The sequence below is a fragment of the Doryrhamphus excisus genome, chromosome 9, assembly GCF_030265055.1.
Source record: "Doryrhamphus excisus isolate RoL2022-K1 chromosome 9, RoL_Dexc_1.0, whole genome shotgun sequence".
NCBI lineage: Eukaryota > Metazoa > Chordata > Actinopteri > Syngnathiformes > Syngnathidae > Doryrhamphus > Doryrhamphus excisus.
Genome location: NC_080474.1, coordinates 9,584,491 through 9,599,289, shown reverse-complemented (window position 1 = coordinate 9,599,289; position 14,799 = coordinate 9,584,491).

Here is a 14,799-nt window from a genome sequence, read left to right as displayed (position 1 = left end):
TTGTAAACAGCTTCATTTTTCACTTCACTACCCTAGATACGAGGCAACACAAAGTTTGCATTGTAAAAGTGAAAAGATTGACATAGCACAACACTTTTTCCAATCTGTCTAAAATTCCTAAAAGGACTTGATTACGCATCAATGAGATGACAGAAACGCATATCAGATGTGGAATAAAAAGCTCATACTATATTATGCGAGGAGCAGCCAACTTTTCCTGCCTTGACACTTAGCAGCCAAACTATGATAAACAGAAGCAGAGACCATCAAGATAAGAAGGATGCAGAACTTGATAAAGAAAAGTTGCACATGTTTCTCTAAACAGTTTGTGTAGTCATTGTTCTTCTCCTACTAATTTACAAAAACCTAAATCGTTGGTGCCACTTAAAAGATAAAAGCGTGTCGGACATGTTGCCCATTTCTGATAAAACGGATAAATCAAATAAAACCAAAATAATTAAGCAAATCCAAAAAAATGAAGTGGTTTTAAAAGGCTGGCACAGAACCATCTTCCCCCTTAAATTGGCTGCCATGGCTTCTGAGCAAAAACAGCGTGTGGATGTGGGTTGGGATGGAACCCAAACAGCTGAAGAAAGCTACCAGGGACATAGCCACAGTAGCAGAGTCTAGCTCAAGGGGGCTGTGGCTGAAGAGAGCCCACAGTTGTAACCCTTCTGCTGGTGAAGCCTATCCAGTCTTCGCTGCCCCACTCAGGCAAGGTGTACAGATTGAAGGACAAAACACCTATGAACCTGAGATCTGTGCTGACGATACAGAACACCATACAGGAATACCATCTCAAAATATTTGTATGACCATAACTAAGACACAAATTAAAAATAGTTACTAAGAAACTAATGGGTTGTGGTTGGAGTAAGGTAAGTTTGTTTGTCATTAACTATTGTAATTGTGCGTACGTTATTGTAAGTTTTACCAGTTTTCCTTACCAACATTACATATTCTGACCACATTACACCCGTTCTCTTTAGCCACCATTGGCAGAAGCAAAGTATAAAACAAGAGACTTTATAGACGCACAGGCAGGTGCAAACAATCACTGTGATGAAGGGAGTGAAGTGAAGTGAAGGGAAAAAGGGAGGGAAAAATAAAACCATACGGTACGAAATAGTAACTAAAACACAGAGATTGTAAACAACTACTTGAAATTAGCTAAAGTAACTGCATACAACACATTTAGATGGAACATTTGAAGGAAGGCATGAAACACAAGGTCTTACCTGCAGAACTCACAATGAATCAGCAACTAGCAGGGAGACCAGCTGAACTAAATGACAGCCCATCTATCAGTGCCTAAATTACCAACATTAGCATTACGAAAAGAAAGTAATGTCATTGCCAATGGTGAGAAACATAAACAGACAATAAGGAAAACCAACACAAAAGAGTCTAAGCTGTCAAGCAGAGCGTGACAATATTGTGTGTAACAAATCCGTTTGTTTGCCCTGTACTGTATTATTCCGCAGAATCGAGTGCCCAAACGAAGCACCCTATGCATTTTTGATTCACTGTCTGCGCTTTTTTGTGTGACTGCTAAATAACCACCACAGGGCCAAAAGTTGTGAGCAAACCAACATTAGGTAAAACTTTCATTCTCTATAAAATGCCATTTTCTATTATGTTTGAGTGTCTGGAACAATGGGATTAAATGGATTTCCTTGTTTTCCGTGCATTTCTCATTTTGTTTGGAACAAATGTAAATGAACAAATGTAAACCAAGGTACAACTGTAGTATAATATAAATTACAACACTAAACATCCCAAGAGCAAGTCCCCACAGAATGCCTGGTGGCAAGATTGGGGGGAAATTCCGCATGCACAATTTGTCTTTGTAACAAGAGAGTTGGCAGCACCCTCAGCTCTAAGATGTCATGACCAGACCAACTTAGCACGCAGCAGAAGTGCTTATTACGCATTGTATACTCATTCCTGACACAGGGAGCCTGGCATGACTCACATCCTGGTGATCAGACCCAAGCCTTTTCTCACCACAGCAGTTTGTAAGAGATTTGGTGAATTTCCATAAACCTCGGCATGAACTCTACCACTTAACCATGAGAGGCTCCTAATTTTGGGAGAAGCTTGAGTTGGATAAACTCAAAGAAAAAAAAGACAGGAAAATGGAAAACAGGGTTGGCACCTCCAGCAGGTTTATTTGAGGCTGTGACAGTGAGCCCTTGAAAATAAGAAGGCGTCTGAGACTGGGTCCACACATGGGCAGAGGGTAGACAAAAGGGGTCGTGACAAGCAGACATGGCATTTCAAAGCCCCTTTGCTTTGTCTTTGCAGTCTGAGAGATAATGGAAGGAAAAATCGGATTATTGTACTCCCCGGATCCTGAAAACTCAGTAGAGCACAGTGAAGACAGTGCCTGGGAACAATTTGACCAGCCATTATCTCAATCAATTAAGGGTAAGAACAGCATTCCACACTCTGGGTCAGATGTTCCATCTAGTATTTCTAAAGCGCTTAATCCCAAGACAATCACAAAGCCTTCTTTACATGTTTTACTTCCTGACTGAAACCCAAAAGAGAAATGACTATTGTATAGTTGGTTTAACTTCTTATATGTCATACTCTGTCAGTTTTACGTGCCTACTATTAAATGCCTGGGTGCTCTATGGGCAAATGTTTGTTGCGTAAACAATAACATCACAACGGGGTGGCGTGGCTCAGCTGGTAGAGTGGTATGTGGACTCATACTATGGAATGGATTGAGTAAGGACCTCAAACAATGCACAACGATGAGCAAATTCAAGAAACAATACAAGCAGTTGATGTTTGCTAAATATAAGGATGAGGAATCTTGAACCAGACATGATGTGCTATATATATCACTATATTGACGGTTACCCATTATGTCATTGTATGGTCAAATCACCTTGTACTTCGGTATGTGACAAAAAATAAAATATTACTACTACTAATAATAATAATAAAAATAAATTATATCAGAAAGGTGGGAAGTAAGCAAATGTAACAGTTACTGATTGTAAAAGTACCTGATGGAGGGGTAGGATTTAATAAGCTTTGCTTCTTCCTATTCCTTGTCTATTCTATGTGGAACTGTGAACTGATTATGTGATGCACTCAATTGTAACCTGATGCATGTTCAAATGAATTTAAACCATTACCATTACCAAATAAACTATGAAAATAAATGTTACAAAAATCAATAGCTTTTGGCCATGGTTACTCATATAATGAACATTAGCAGGTTTGTTTGTTTCTTTATTCATGCATGAAAGATGCTGGTGCCAGGAACTCAAACTGTGATAAATCAATGAACATTACTAGGTTCTCAATAGTATTTCAAATCGGGCCAGGGGCATGAATAATAATTCTGTCCCCTAGGTGGGCATGAGAAAAAATAATTGATAATCACTTTCTGAACTACAAAGTTTTCCGTGGTGTTTTCGTATTTGTTTGTAAGCCTTCCAGTGCTTCGTCATCTCTCCCTTCCCCTAAGTGCCCCCCAGGAGAGGCGTCACTTCGAAAACCCCTGCCCTAAATGATACAGTATAATTATACACTTCCAACTTTGTCAGAATATTATGGGTAAGGCCCTTTTCTGTTCCAGCATGACTATGCAAGATCCACAAAGACATGTTTGGGTGTTTTTAATATGAAAAAGGACCTGACTGACCTGGACAGATCATTGATCAAACCCTTTGGGAAAGAAACCGAAATGAGATTGTGAGCCAGGACCTCTCATCCAATATCAGTGACCACATGACCTCACAAATTTTCTTCTGGAGGAACATATAAAATACTCCTGCTGAAACACTCCAACATCTTGAAAAAGGTTTTCCCTGTTATTTTTGCAAAAAGGGAGACAAATGTAAAAAAAATATGTTGTTGGTATAATTCTTTTAATTTTTCATTATGGACTTGCAAATTTTGTTTACTCTTAATGTTACTTCAGTTGAAAGATACTAATTACAGTCGTTGTTTCGTCACACCAAGCAGGATGATTAAAGCAAGATGGGGGACAATAACTCAATCTGGATACAAGTTACTGTTCCTGTTCAACTCCATGCCAACATCGACACAGAACATGCATTGGAAATTGGCACTAATGAAAAACCATATGGATACATATAAATATTTTACACCTTCTACAAACTGTGCAGATGAATTTGTGTCATTCTGGGAGGTCCAGCAATTTCTATTTTGGTGAAAATGACGAATGGAATTCTCATCCCACAGCAATCCACATTTAATGCCAAACTATGCCGTAGAGAGTCACTACATGCGATTGCATTTATAGAGTCAAATTCAATTCCACTTAATCTCTCAGGATAGGATTCGGGGCAGACATTCCTAAGCAGGTATTTTGTAAAGAATTACATGTGCTTGCCATCAACAACACTGTGCTCCATCGTAGCTCAAAGAAACTGCCTTCATTGCATTTATTTGAATAATGTAAGAACGTAAATGTAAAGAAGGGTTGGAAGGCAACACAGTAACATAGTAGCAATTTAGGAGAATGTACAGTTTATTCTCAGCTCGATATGATATGACAGCTTGTCTCCTGTGGCCACTGTGTGAGATAGGTGTGTCAGTTATAATTGATGTCCTTAACTTTAAGGTAAATGGACTTTTTCTTGTGTAGTGTTTTTCTACCTTCAAGGTACTCAAATTGGTACTCAAATCTACTGATCTCACAGCATCATGAGGGTTCAGTATCTTGCCCAAGGATACAATGCACATATAGACAAACAACCATTCACACTCACATTCAATTGACAATTTGGAGACCATAAATTAATCCAAAAATTAGACTATCATTGGCAAAAAAGGTTTTTCTACCCTTTTCCATTTTTTAATAATCAGCAGTACAACATATGTAAATGTCAACAAAATATCAGTTCTCAACAAAAGGGAGAAACTAGGCTTTTTGTTTTTTTCACACAAATTTAGCTACATATATTTAGTCAAAATATACAAACAACTATGCCACAAGATAACATGAAAATAATGTTTTTATAAACATAACACCATGAACAATTTACAATTTTCACATTTGAAAATGTGAAAATTCACTTCCTGGTTGTTGCGGAGCATGTATTTCAATAGGAAAGATGCAGGCCGTGATCCTCTTAAAAGGCCACCTTGTGGCTGTATTTTCAGCTTAAAACTGCACCAAATGTGCTCTCTCCTATTGTAGTGTTGCATCATCACCTCGCTGTGCCTCTCACGCGAAAAAACAAATGTCGTATAAATACGTCTTTGGGAGTGAGTGGTTGGGTTGAAAAAGAATGAATAAATATGTCTTTGGCAGTGAATGAATAATATGAAGCAGCAGTCCTACGACTGTTTCGGTTTTGTCATGCGCAGGGAGGATGAAAACAAGACGTCTGCTGTTTGCTCAGTAGCAAGACTTCCAATATTTTGTGTGATTAATTTGCAATTGGGGAAAATAGATTTGATTATAATATAGCTTTTGTTTGTTTTCACTATTAAAAATAGGAGCTTAGCTGAGCCTGTTTTACAGATGCACAACCTAGAAGATAGCGCCTTTTGTTTGTACCCACCCTATTTTTCATGTGAGCAAGGCGTATCATATTGCATTGCTTATTCTATCAATTAATATAACTGTCTACCCTCAGGTTCAGATTGGGTAGGATGGGTTTTGCCTGTTTACTGTGGACTGCATTTAGGAGGTGAAAACAACATCAAAACTGTCCAAAATGAATCAAAAACATTACACAAACCTTTTTCATAGCCAGTACAACCATTTGGAAAAACAAAGAAACCACTGGTGTACTAAGAAATCAATGTGGGACAGGTAGACCATATAAAATAAATATAGGCAGTTAATGACAGAAACAGTAAAGAAAGACCCTAAAACAACTTTTAGCGACATCAGCAACCTTTCCGGATTGGCCCTTGGATTGTGGGAGGTTGAGTGTCTCTTGCCACTGAGTGTCACTTGGAATTGTTGCTCGCAGTCACAGTGCACTGCCTAGCCAAAAAAGGTCATCACCTGGATTTTAGACTGCAGAATTTTTTGTGTGGTTTCTCTCCCAATACTCCGGCTTCCTCCCACATTCCAAAAACATGCTAGGTTAATTAGGTTAATTAATTCCAAATTGTCCATAGGTATAAATGCGAGTGTGAGTGGTTGTTTGTCTATATGTGCCCTGTGATTGGCTGGCGACCAGTCCAGGGTGTACCCCGCCTCTCGCCCGAAGACAGCTAGGATAGGCTCCAACACCCCCCGCGACCCTTGTGTGGATAAGCGGTAGAAAATGAATGAATGAAAAGTGGGAAAAGCACCTTTAAAATATCCATACAGTATGTATTTTATCCATACTAAAAAGGTACCAGTACACAGTAGATTTGAATGTCAAATCTCTGTCTATGTGGAGATTGCATGTACTCTCCGTTCATGTAAACTTCGTCCCACATCCCCAAAAGAAGCATGCTTGTTTAATTCCAAATGACCCATTGGTGTGAACGCTAGCGTGTCTATACTGGATATATATATATATATATATATATATACACTATATGCTGTGATGGACTGGCTGGTGCTCACTACATTCCAAGGAACCAGTGCAAGGCTTGTGTGAGGTTAGTTTTATAAATATATTCTCGTTACTTTGAAAAGTTTTTTTCAAGGGAGTATTTCTTTGTTTTTTCTTCTCCGTGACTTCCAAAACCCAGTGCAGAATGTATTCATTTGCATTCCTGTCACTATTTCTCACTTCCTATCATCTCCATTCAGTCTTAAAATAGCCTATGAATCATTCTATGGCAGCCACATTATGTTTACACTTTGCCCTCTTCCTGACTGTAATATTGTACCTTGCTTCACACCAAGCCCTCAAATATTTTCCGATAAATTCAACAAGCGAATCCAGAACAGTGTTTTTAGACGTTCTGAGTGAAGCTTGCTGCAGTGTGTGTCGTCTTTTATTTTCATAAGGCTAAATATAAACCTATTATGTTAAAACCTACTGGAGAAAGCTTGTAGAGCATAGCTTGTGGTTTCCATCACTTGTTATAGTGTTTTAAATAAAACAGGACATACCGTATGTCAGTGCCTTACAAGTATGCTGTTTCTCAGACAGCAGTTTTTAATTTAAGATGAACAGCATAATATTTTTATGCTTTATGTTAAGTAAATTAGTTTGTTAGCAGACGCAGGGTGACCATGCCCTCTGATATAAAAACAAATGGTTAAAAAGTAATAGCAATAGTTGCTTGACCCCAATGACTGGTCACTGAAGTTTGGTCATGACCCTCTGATACAACACACTGGCATAGCACCATATTTTGTTTTATAATGTCCATGACAGTTTGGTTTCCACTTTGTAAGGGTTAAGGAGTGATCATGATTTGAATTTGCATATGTACTTTCCAGAGTTTGAGTTTCTTAGGCTAAATCCCTTGGTTCTCCCTGAATACCAGTTATTCAGCAAACCAGAACATTCGGAACAATTCCATGCTATCCAACTTTATGGAGACATTTCTGGAAGGAACTTGTCAGTTCCCTGTGCACCAGTGTACAAATGACTAAACTATGATATTCCACACCATGTTTCATTTAGTCATTAATTTCTTCTTCTTCTTCTGCCTTTTTTTGTCTGCTAACTACCAATTCAAACCAATACATTGTCAAAATATGCATCTGATTCAGGACATGTTGGATATCTATCTGGACTTTTAAAAATGTTCCCACATTTACTGTAATTTCAGATTTTCTGTGACAATTCCCTCCATTGAAAATGAATAGGAAATGTATGTGGCGGTCCCCCACGTAGACCCACCACCTACGGGGGCAAGTAGAAGGGTCCGGTGCATTGTGTGTCGGGTGGCGGTCAAGGGCGGGTGCCTGGGCGACCTGGTCTTCGGCGGCCAAATCTGGTTCTTGGGACATGGAATGTCACTTCTCTGGTGGGGAAAGAACCTGAACTTGTGCGAGAGGTTGAGATATTCCGACTAGACATAGTCGAACTCACCTCGACCCACAGTTTGGATTCCGGAACCAAACTCCTCGAGAGGGGCTGGACCTTGTTCTACTCTGGAGTTGCTACAGGGGAGAGGCGGCGAGCTGGTGTGGGCTTATTAATATCCCCCCGGCTTGGGGCCTTTGTGTTGGAGTCAGCCCGGGTGAACCAGAGGGTCATTTCCCTATGCCTTCGGGCTGGAGAAAGGGTCCTGACTGTCATTTGTGCGTATGTGCCAAACGGCAGTTCGGAGTACCCGGCCTTCTTGGAGTCCATCAGGGGGGTTCTGGAGAGCACCCCAGCTGGTGACTTCGTTGTTCTACTGGGAGACTTCAACGCCCATGTGGGCAATGACATTGTGACCTGGAGGGGAGTGATTGGGAGGAATGGCCTCCCTGATCTGAACCTGTGCGGTGATGTTACTGGACTTCTGTGCGAACCACAGTTTGTCCATAACTAACACCATGTTCGAACATAGGGATGTCCATAAGTGCACTTTGCACCTGGACACCCTAGGCCGTAGGTCTATGATCGACCTTGTAGTCGTATCATCAGACCTGCGTCCGCATGTTCTGGACTCATGGGTGAAGAGAGGGGCTGAGCTGTCAACTAATCACTAATCATCAATGATGAGTTGGATTAGATGGCGGGGGAGGATCCTGGACAGACCTGGTAGACCCAAACGAGTAGTGAGGGTGTGCTGGGAATGTCTGGCAGCGTCTCCCATTCGTCGAGTCTTCAACTCTCACCTCCGGCAGAGCTTCACCTGCATCCCGGGCGAGGACCGGGATATTGAGTCCGAATGGGCCATATTCCCTGCCTCCATTGCTTAGGCGACTGACTGGAGCTGCGGCCGCAAGGCGGTCGGCGCCAGTCGTGGCGGCAGGCCCCGAACCCGATGGTGGACACCAGAGATCAGGGCCGCCATAGAAACTGAAGAAGGAGTCCTATCGAGAATTGATGGCTTGTGGGACTCCGGAAGCAGCTGACAGGTACCGTCAGGCCAAACGGTTCGCTGCTTTGGCGGTTGTCGAGGCAAAAACTGGGTGTGGGAGGAGTTTGGTGAGGCCATGGAGCACAACTTTCCGTCGGCCTCAAAGAGGTTCTGGCAAACCGTCCATCGCCTCAGGAAAGGGAAGCAGTGCCCGGTCCACGCCTGCTGACCTCGACTGGGGATGTAGTCGGACGGTGGAAGGAATACTTTGAGGCCCTTCTCAATTCCACTGACATACCTTCATAGAGGAAGCAGTCTGAGGACACATATGTGGACAGTGCCATCACTGTGGCTGAGGTATCTGGAGTGGTCAAAACGCTCCTCAGTGGCAAAGCTCCGGGGGTGGACAAGTTCCGCCCAGAATTCCTCAAGGCTCTGGATGTTGAGGGACTGTCTTGGCTGGCACAACATTGCATGGAAGTCGGGAACAGTACGTTTGGATTGGTAGACCAGGGTGGTGGTCCCCCTTTTCAAGAAGGGTGACTGGAGGGTGTGTTCCAACTATAGGGGGATCACACTCCTCAGCCTCCCTGGGAAAGTCTATTCCAGGGGGCTGGAGAGAAGGGTACAACTGTTGGTCGAACCTCTGTTAAAAGAGGTCCAATGCGGTTTTCGTCCTGGTCGTGGAACACTGGACCAGCTCTACACCCTTACGAAGGTGCTTGAGGGTGCATGGGAGTTTGCCCAACCAGTCTACATGTGCTTTGTGGATCTGGAAAAGGCATTCGACCGTGTCCCTCGTGGCATACTTTGGGGGGTGCTCCGGGAGTACGGGATTGGTGGCGCGCTACTACGGGGCAGGAGTCTGGTTTGCATTGGCAGTAGTAAGTCGATCCTGTTTCCGGTAAACGTTGGCCTCCGCCAGGCTGCCCTTTGTCACCGATTCTGTTCACAATTTTCATGGACAGAATTTCTAGGCGCAGCCAAGGGAGTCCGGTTCGGGGGCCTTAGAATCTCATCTCTGCTATTTGCAGATGATGTGGTTCTTATGGCCTCTTCAGGCTGTGACCTTCAGCGTTTACTGGGACGGTTTGCATCTGAGTGTGAAGCGTCTGAGATGAGACTCAGTACCTCCAAATCAGAGGCCATGGTTCTCAGTCGGAAAAGGGTGGAGTGCTCCCTCCGGGTTGGGAATAAGGTCCTGCCCCAGGTGGAGGAGTTTAGGTATCTCGGGGTCTTGTTCACGAGTGCGGGAAAGTGGGAGCGTGAGGTCGACAGACAGCTTGGTGCAGCCTCGGCAGTAATGCGGTCGCTGTACCAGACCGGCGTCGTGGTGAAAAGAGAGCTGAGCCAAAGTGCAAAGTTCTCAATTTACCGGTCGATCTATGTTCCCACCCTCACCTATGGTCATGAATTTTGGGTCATGACCGAAGGAATGAGATTGCGGATACAGGCGGCTGAAATGACTTTCCTCCGTAGGGTAGCTGGACTCACCCTAAGAGATAGGGTGAGGAGATCAGCCATCCGGGAGGGGCTCATAGTAGAGCCGCTTCTCCTTCACATCGAGAGGAGTCAGTTGAGGTGGCTCGGCATCTAGTCCGGACGCCTCCCTGGTGAGGTGTTCCGGGCATATCCAGCCGGGAAAGGGCCCGGGGGCAGACCTAGGACACGCTGGAGGGATTATGTCTCACAGCTGGCCTGGGAACGCCTTGGTGTCCTCGCGGTGGAACTGAAGGAGGTGGCCGGGAACCGGGAAGTCTGGGCTTCCCTTCTAAGACTGCTGCCCCCGCGACCCGGACCCGGATAAGCGGAGAAAAATGGATGGATGGATGTGGCGCCCCCTATTGGTGGAAAATAATTTCACATTTTCCATTACTCTAAAAGTCTGCTTATTGTACAAAATGACGTGGGTCAGGTTGTAGATTGGTCATTTCCCAACCCGATGGTTGCTGGTTCGATCCTTGGTCCTGAAATTGTTCAATATGTTTCTCAACCGCTTCAAACCATTCCAACATCAAAAGGTTAATGCCCATTTATGACGCTTTTTCAGGATTTTTCTAAAATATATATATTTTAATAATTTATTTTTGTTTTTACATCATTACATTTTTTACTGTGACATTTTTACCATTGAAAATAAAGTGGCAATTTCAGTGATGGCCCCAATGGGTGCAAATCCATGTTGCATATGACATAAAACGGTTTCTTTATTCTGTGCCTGGTGGCATGGTTGAGTGGTCTTCTCACAACCAGACGGTTGCTGGTCAGTCCTCAGCCGGTGAACAAATTTCTGGGATATCTAAACATTCATCCGACATTGCAGTTTCAGAATTTCAACATTCATACATTTCAGCATTTAAGATTTAACATGTGAAAGGAATTGATAAAAGAGCCACAAACCAACTGGAGGGCTAAAAAAAAAGGAACCTGGGTTTCATATAACCAGTCATTTTTTTGGTACAACCAGTTAATTCATTCCCTGCACTTTTGTGTCTCATTTTGGGTAAACTCAATATTAAACCAGCCAGGCTGCCTTCACATGTCTTTCACATCCATACTCTGCCTTTCTATTGCACAAAAAAATTGCTTTTTAAGTCCCAAGGTTTTGTGACGTTAGCAGACTCAGCACTAAACTGTTGATTTGAAAAAAGACATTTAAAAGATGGTAGAATATATGGAAACCTGCTTTCTTCTGCTTGACAGGTCATAAAAGATGATTCATTTGTGTGGGTTATGTGGTTGCAGCAACACTTTTTACAAGCTGAAAACTGCTAGGCAGGGTATTCCAAAATATCCTCACATATTTAAATTTAGAAACTGCAAAATTAGTAACTCCAAGAGTTATACACGGAATTACCACATTGAAAAGGTCTTAATGTATAAAAGATGACTTAACTTCAGTTGCATAAACTTCAGTTGCTAAATGTTACACTTTGAAAACGCTATAACAAAAACAAAACAGAACTAAGTGCCTGTGCAGCCTAGCCAGAATTGGTTTACCTAATGTGCTGTACATGCACGTAAGGCCCACCAATTTTCCTTCATGTCTTGTGTACTTTTTTTGCCAGTATGGATGTAAATTAGGTTGTAAATTGCATTTATTATGGTCTTTAAAACATCTTAAATTCGACTTGTTGGAACCTGCAGAGACCCTGTTTGTCTAGACGTGAAACTATCCTAAAAAGCGGAATAAGGTTTATGTTTGTAAGAATGTGTCTGTGGCAGTTATAACTGCTGCTCCTCTGTACTGAAAAGCATCTTGTCCCGGACGCCTCCCTGGGGAAGTGTTCAGGGCACGTCCGACCAGTATGAGGTAGGGCTGGGCGATATGGACCAAAAACTAATATCCCCATATATTTAGGTTGAATATCGATATATCCCGATATTTTTTCCACAAATTGGGTTTAGACAAAATCAAAGCCAACGATGCATGGTAGACATCGCACACACTCCTCATATTGGAGTTTTATGCCAAGTTTTAAAAGGTGGTGAAAATTTTAAATACCCCCATATTACCGAGTTACTGCTTATTCCATGTCAACTTCTTCCACCTCACACATGCAAGCCTTAGCTTCAACAGAGCCTCAGTCATGCAGGCCTGAGAGAGATACAGCTCAAATCCAGTCTATAACGATTCAACGATATGACTGATTTTGATATCGTGCTTAAAGCAAGTCTCAAGAAGGAGCTGGAAGAAGTGGTCGAGGAGAGGGAAGTCTTGGATCTCTGCTTAGATTGCTAAGTGGAAAAAGTTAGATGGACTTGTAGTCAGTGGTGCCAAACGATCACATTCACATCCCGGCCACTCTCACATTTTCTCAATTCAACCTCAACCTCTCCTCCCTCAGCCAGTTTTCCTTCGACCTAATATCGAAGACAGTTGTAGAGTGGTGGGCCTTGGAAAGGTCTCCTTGGGCCTGGCCTTAAAGTCAATTACAAATGTGTTTTCCTTTCTTATTCCTTCCAGTGACAAATTTCAGAGAGAACCACCCATATACAGCAGCGTGAAAACTACATTTCCTACAAGGTTTAAATTTAATAAAATAAAGTAGACATCAAATGCATTATCTGCCATGACTCTTCTATTGGTTAGCAAGCCCAGTTGTTGAAGTGTTGAGTTTAAATAACAAACTCCTTCCATGAGTGCCCACTTTCCCTTCAAGCCAAAAACTACTTTGAGCAAATGCAGGACTAGTTTGCGTGACATGGTGACAGGGTGGTGAACAAAGAGTGGGGCACACCCATTTAGGGATTTTGGATTTTTCCAGTGAAAAGTGGAGTGATATTCAACATTAGCAAAATCCAGCGTGTAATTTGTCAAAGCTGACACCACATACAGTATATGTAAGCCTGGTCCAATACCGTGAAACCATTAATTACCTGAAAAACAGAGAGGAACTCCCTATAAAATTCTTTCCTGAGACCAGTATTGCCCCAAATCAGCTAGAATAACTAGGGTGGGGAAAGAGTAATGTTGAGAGTTTTACTTGGAAGAAAAAATATCAATCTGCTTGTTTGGGGCCACCACTTAAGACTATTAAAAGGATGTGTTACATGTTGACTTAACAACTATACATACACAGACTCAATATGAATATATTGAATTCCTCTTCACATATGCAACTATTACATCAAATGCATAAGATACAAGTGTTAGTTACTGGCTTACTTAGCTTAGTAATAGTTAACCCACAGCCCATATGGTCAGGATGAAAGCCTCACACTACTACACAGTCACCAAATCGGATGTTTAGAGGTATTTTACCACCGGAGAACTATAACCAAAGGACAACCCAAACCAAATTGGGATGTCAAAAGGAGAACCCCCCCCCCCCCGGCCCTTCTTGATCTGAGGAGGGCAGGGACAACAGTATATCCGTCTGTGGAAACGAGAGGTCAGACAGTTTTAGAGCAACCAGGGTTTTATTACACATAACACAAACATGCTGAGGAGAAAAGATCTTATTTCCTTAATTTCGTCAGTAGACCAGTGGCATGGTGTCGGGGGGTGGATGAGCAGTGCCATGAGGTGAGGTTCATGGCAGAGAAACAATAAACAGAACAGAATAATTAACTTTTGTTTAAAAATGGTTTAATTCATTTTCTACCGCTTATCCTCATGAGGGTCGCAGATGTGCTGGAGCCTATCCCAGCTGTCTTCGGGCAAGAGTGGGGTACAGCCTGGACTGGCCGCCAGCCAATCACAGGGCACATATAAACAACCATCTGCACTCACATTCATAATCACAATTTGGAGTCATCAATTAACCTAGCATGTTTTTGAAATGTGGGAGCTAGCTGTGTGGCTTGTACGCTAATGACTCGTCCGCCACGGAGCCCCAAAATGGTTTCATATTTTTGCCAAATTCTTCTTTATTTCCAGTTACATATTTGGGGATTATGATGTACACACACCCCTTTCCTTCTCCAGCAAAGGTTTTGATACCTTGTTGCAAAACTTTGATCACCTTCTAGTGAATTTGAATATACAGTATAATTCTCCATTTGACTTGCTGCTGTCAAAAGCGAAACACCCCCCAATTTTTTTTTTTTCCTCTCTATGGAAGGGCGGCTGTGACAAGCACCTTCCGCCGCCCTCAAGACTACATGAAGGCACAGCAGCAACTGCACTTCCTGCGGCGGATGAGAAGAGCCTCCCTCTCCCCTCCTATCCTTACCACCTTCTACAGAGGGACCATCGAGAGCCTGCTGACCAACTGCATCTCCGTCTGGTCTGGGAGCTGCAAGGCCTCGGACTGGACGTTACTGCAGAGAGTGGTGAGGACAGCGGAGAAGATCATCGGGACCCAGCTCCCCCCCATTAAGGACATAGCAAACAGCCGGTGTGTATCTAGAGCCCATCGGATCTGCTCTGACCCCACACACCCC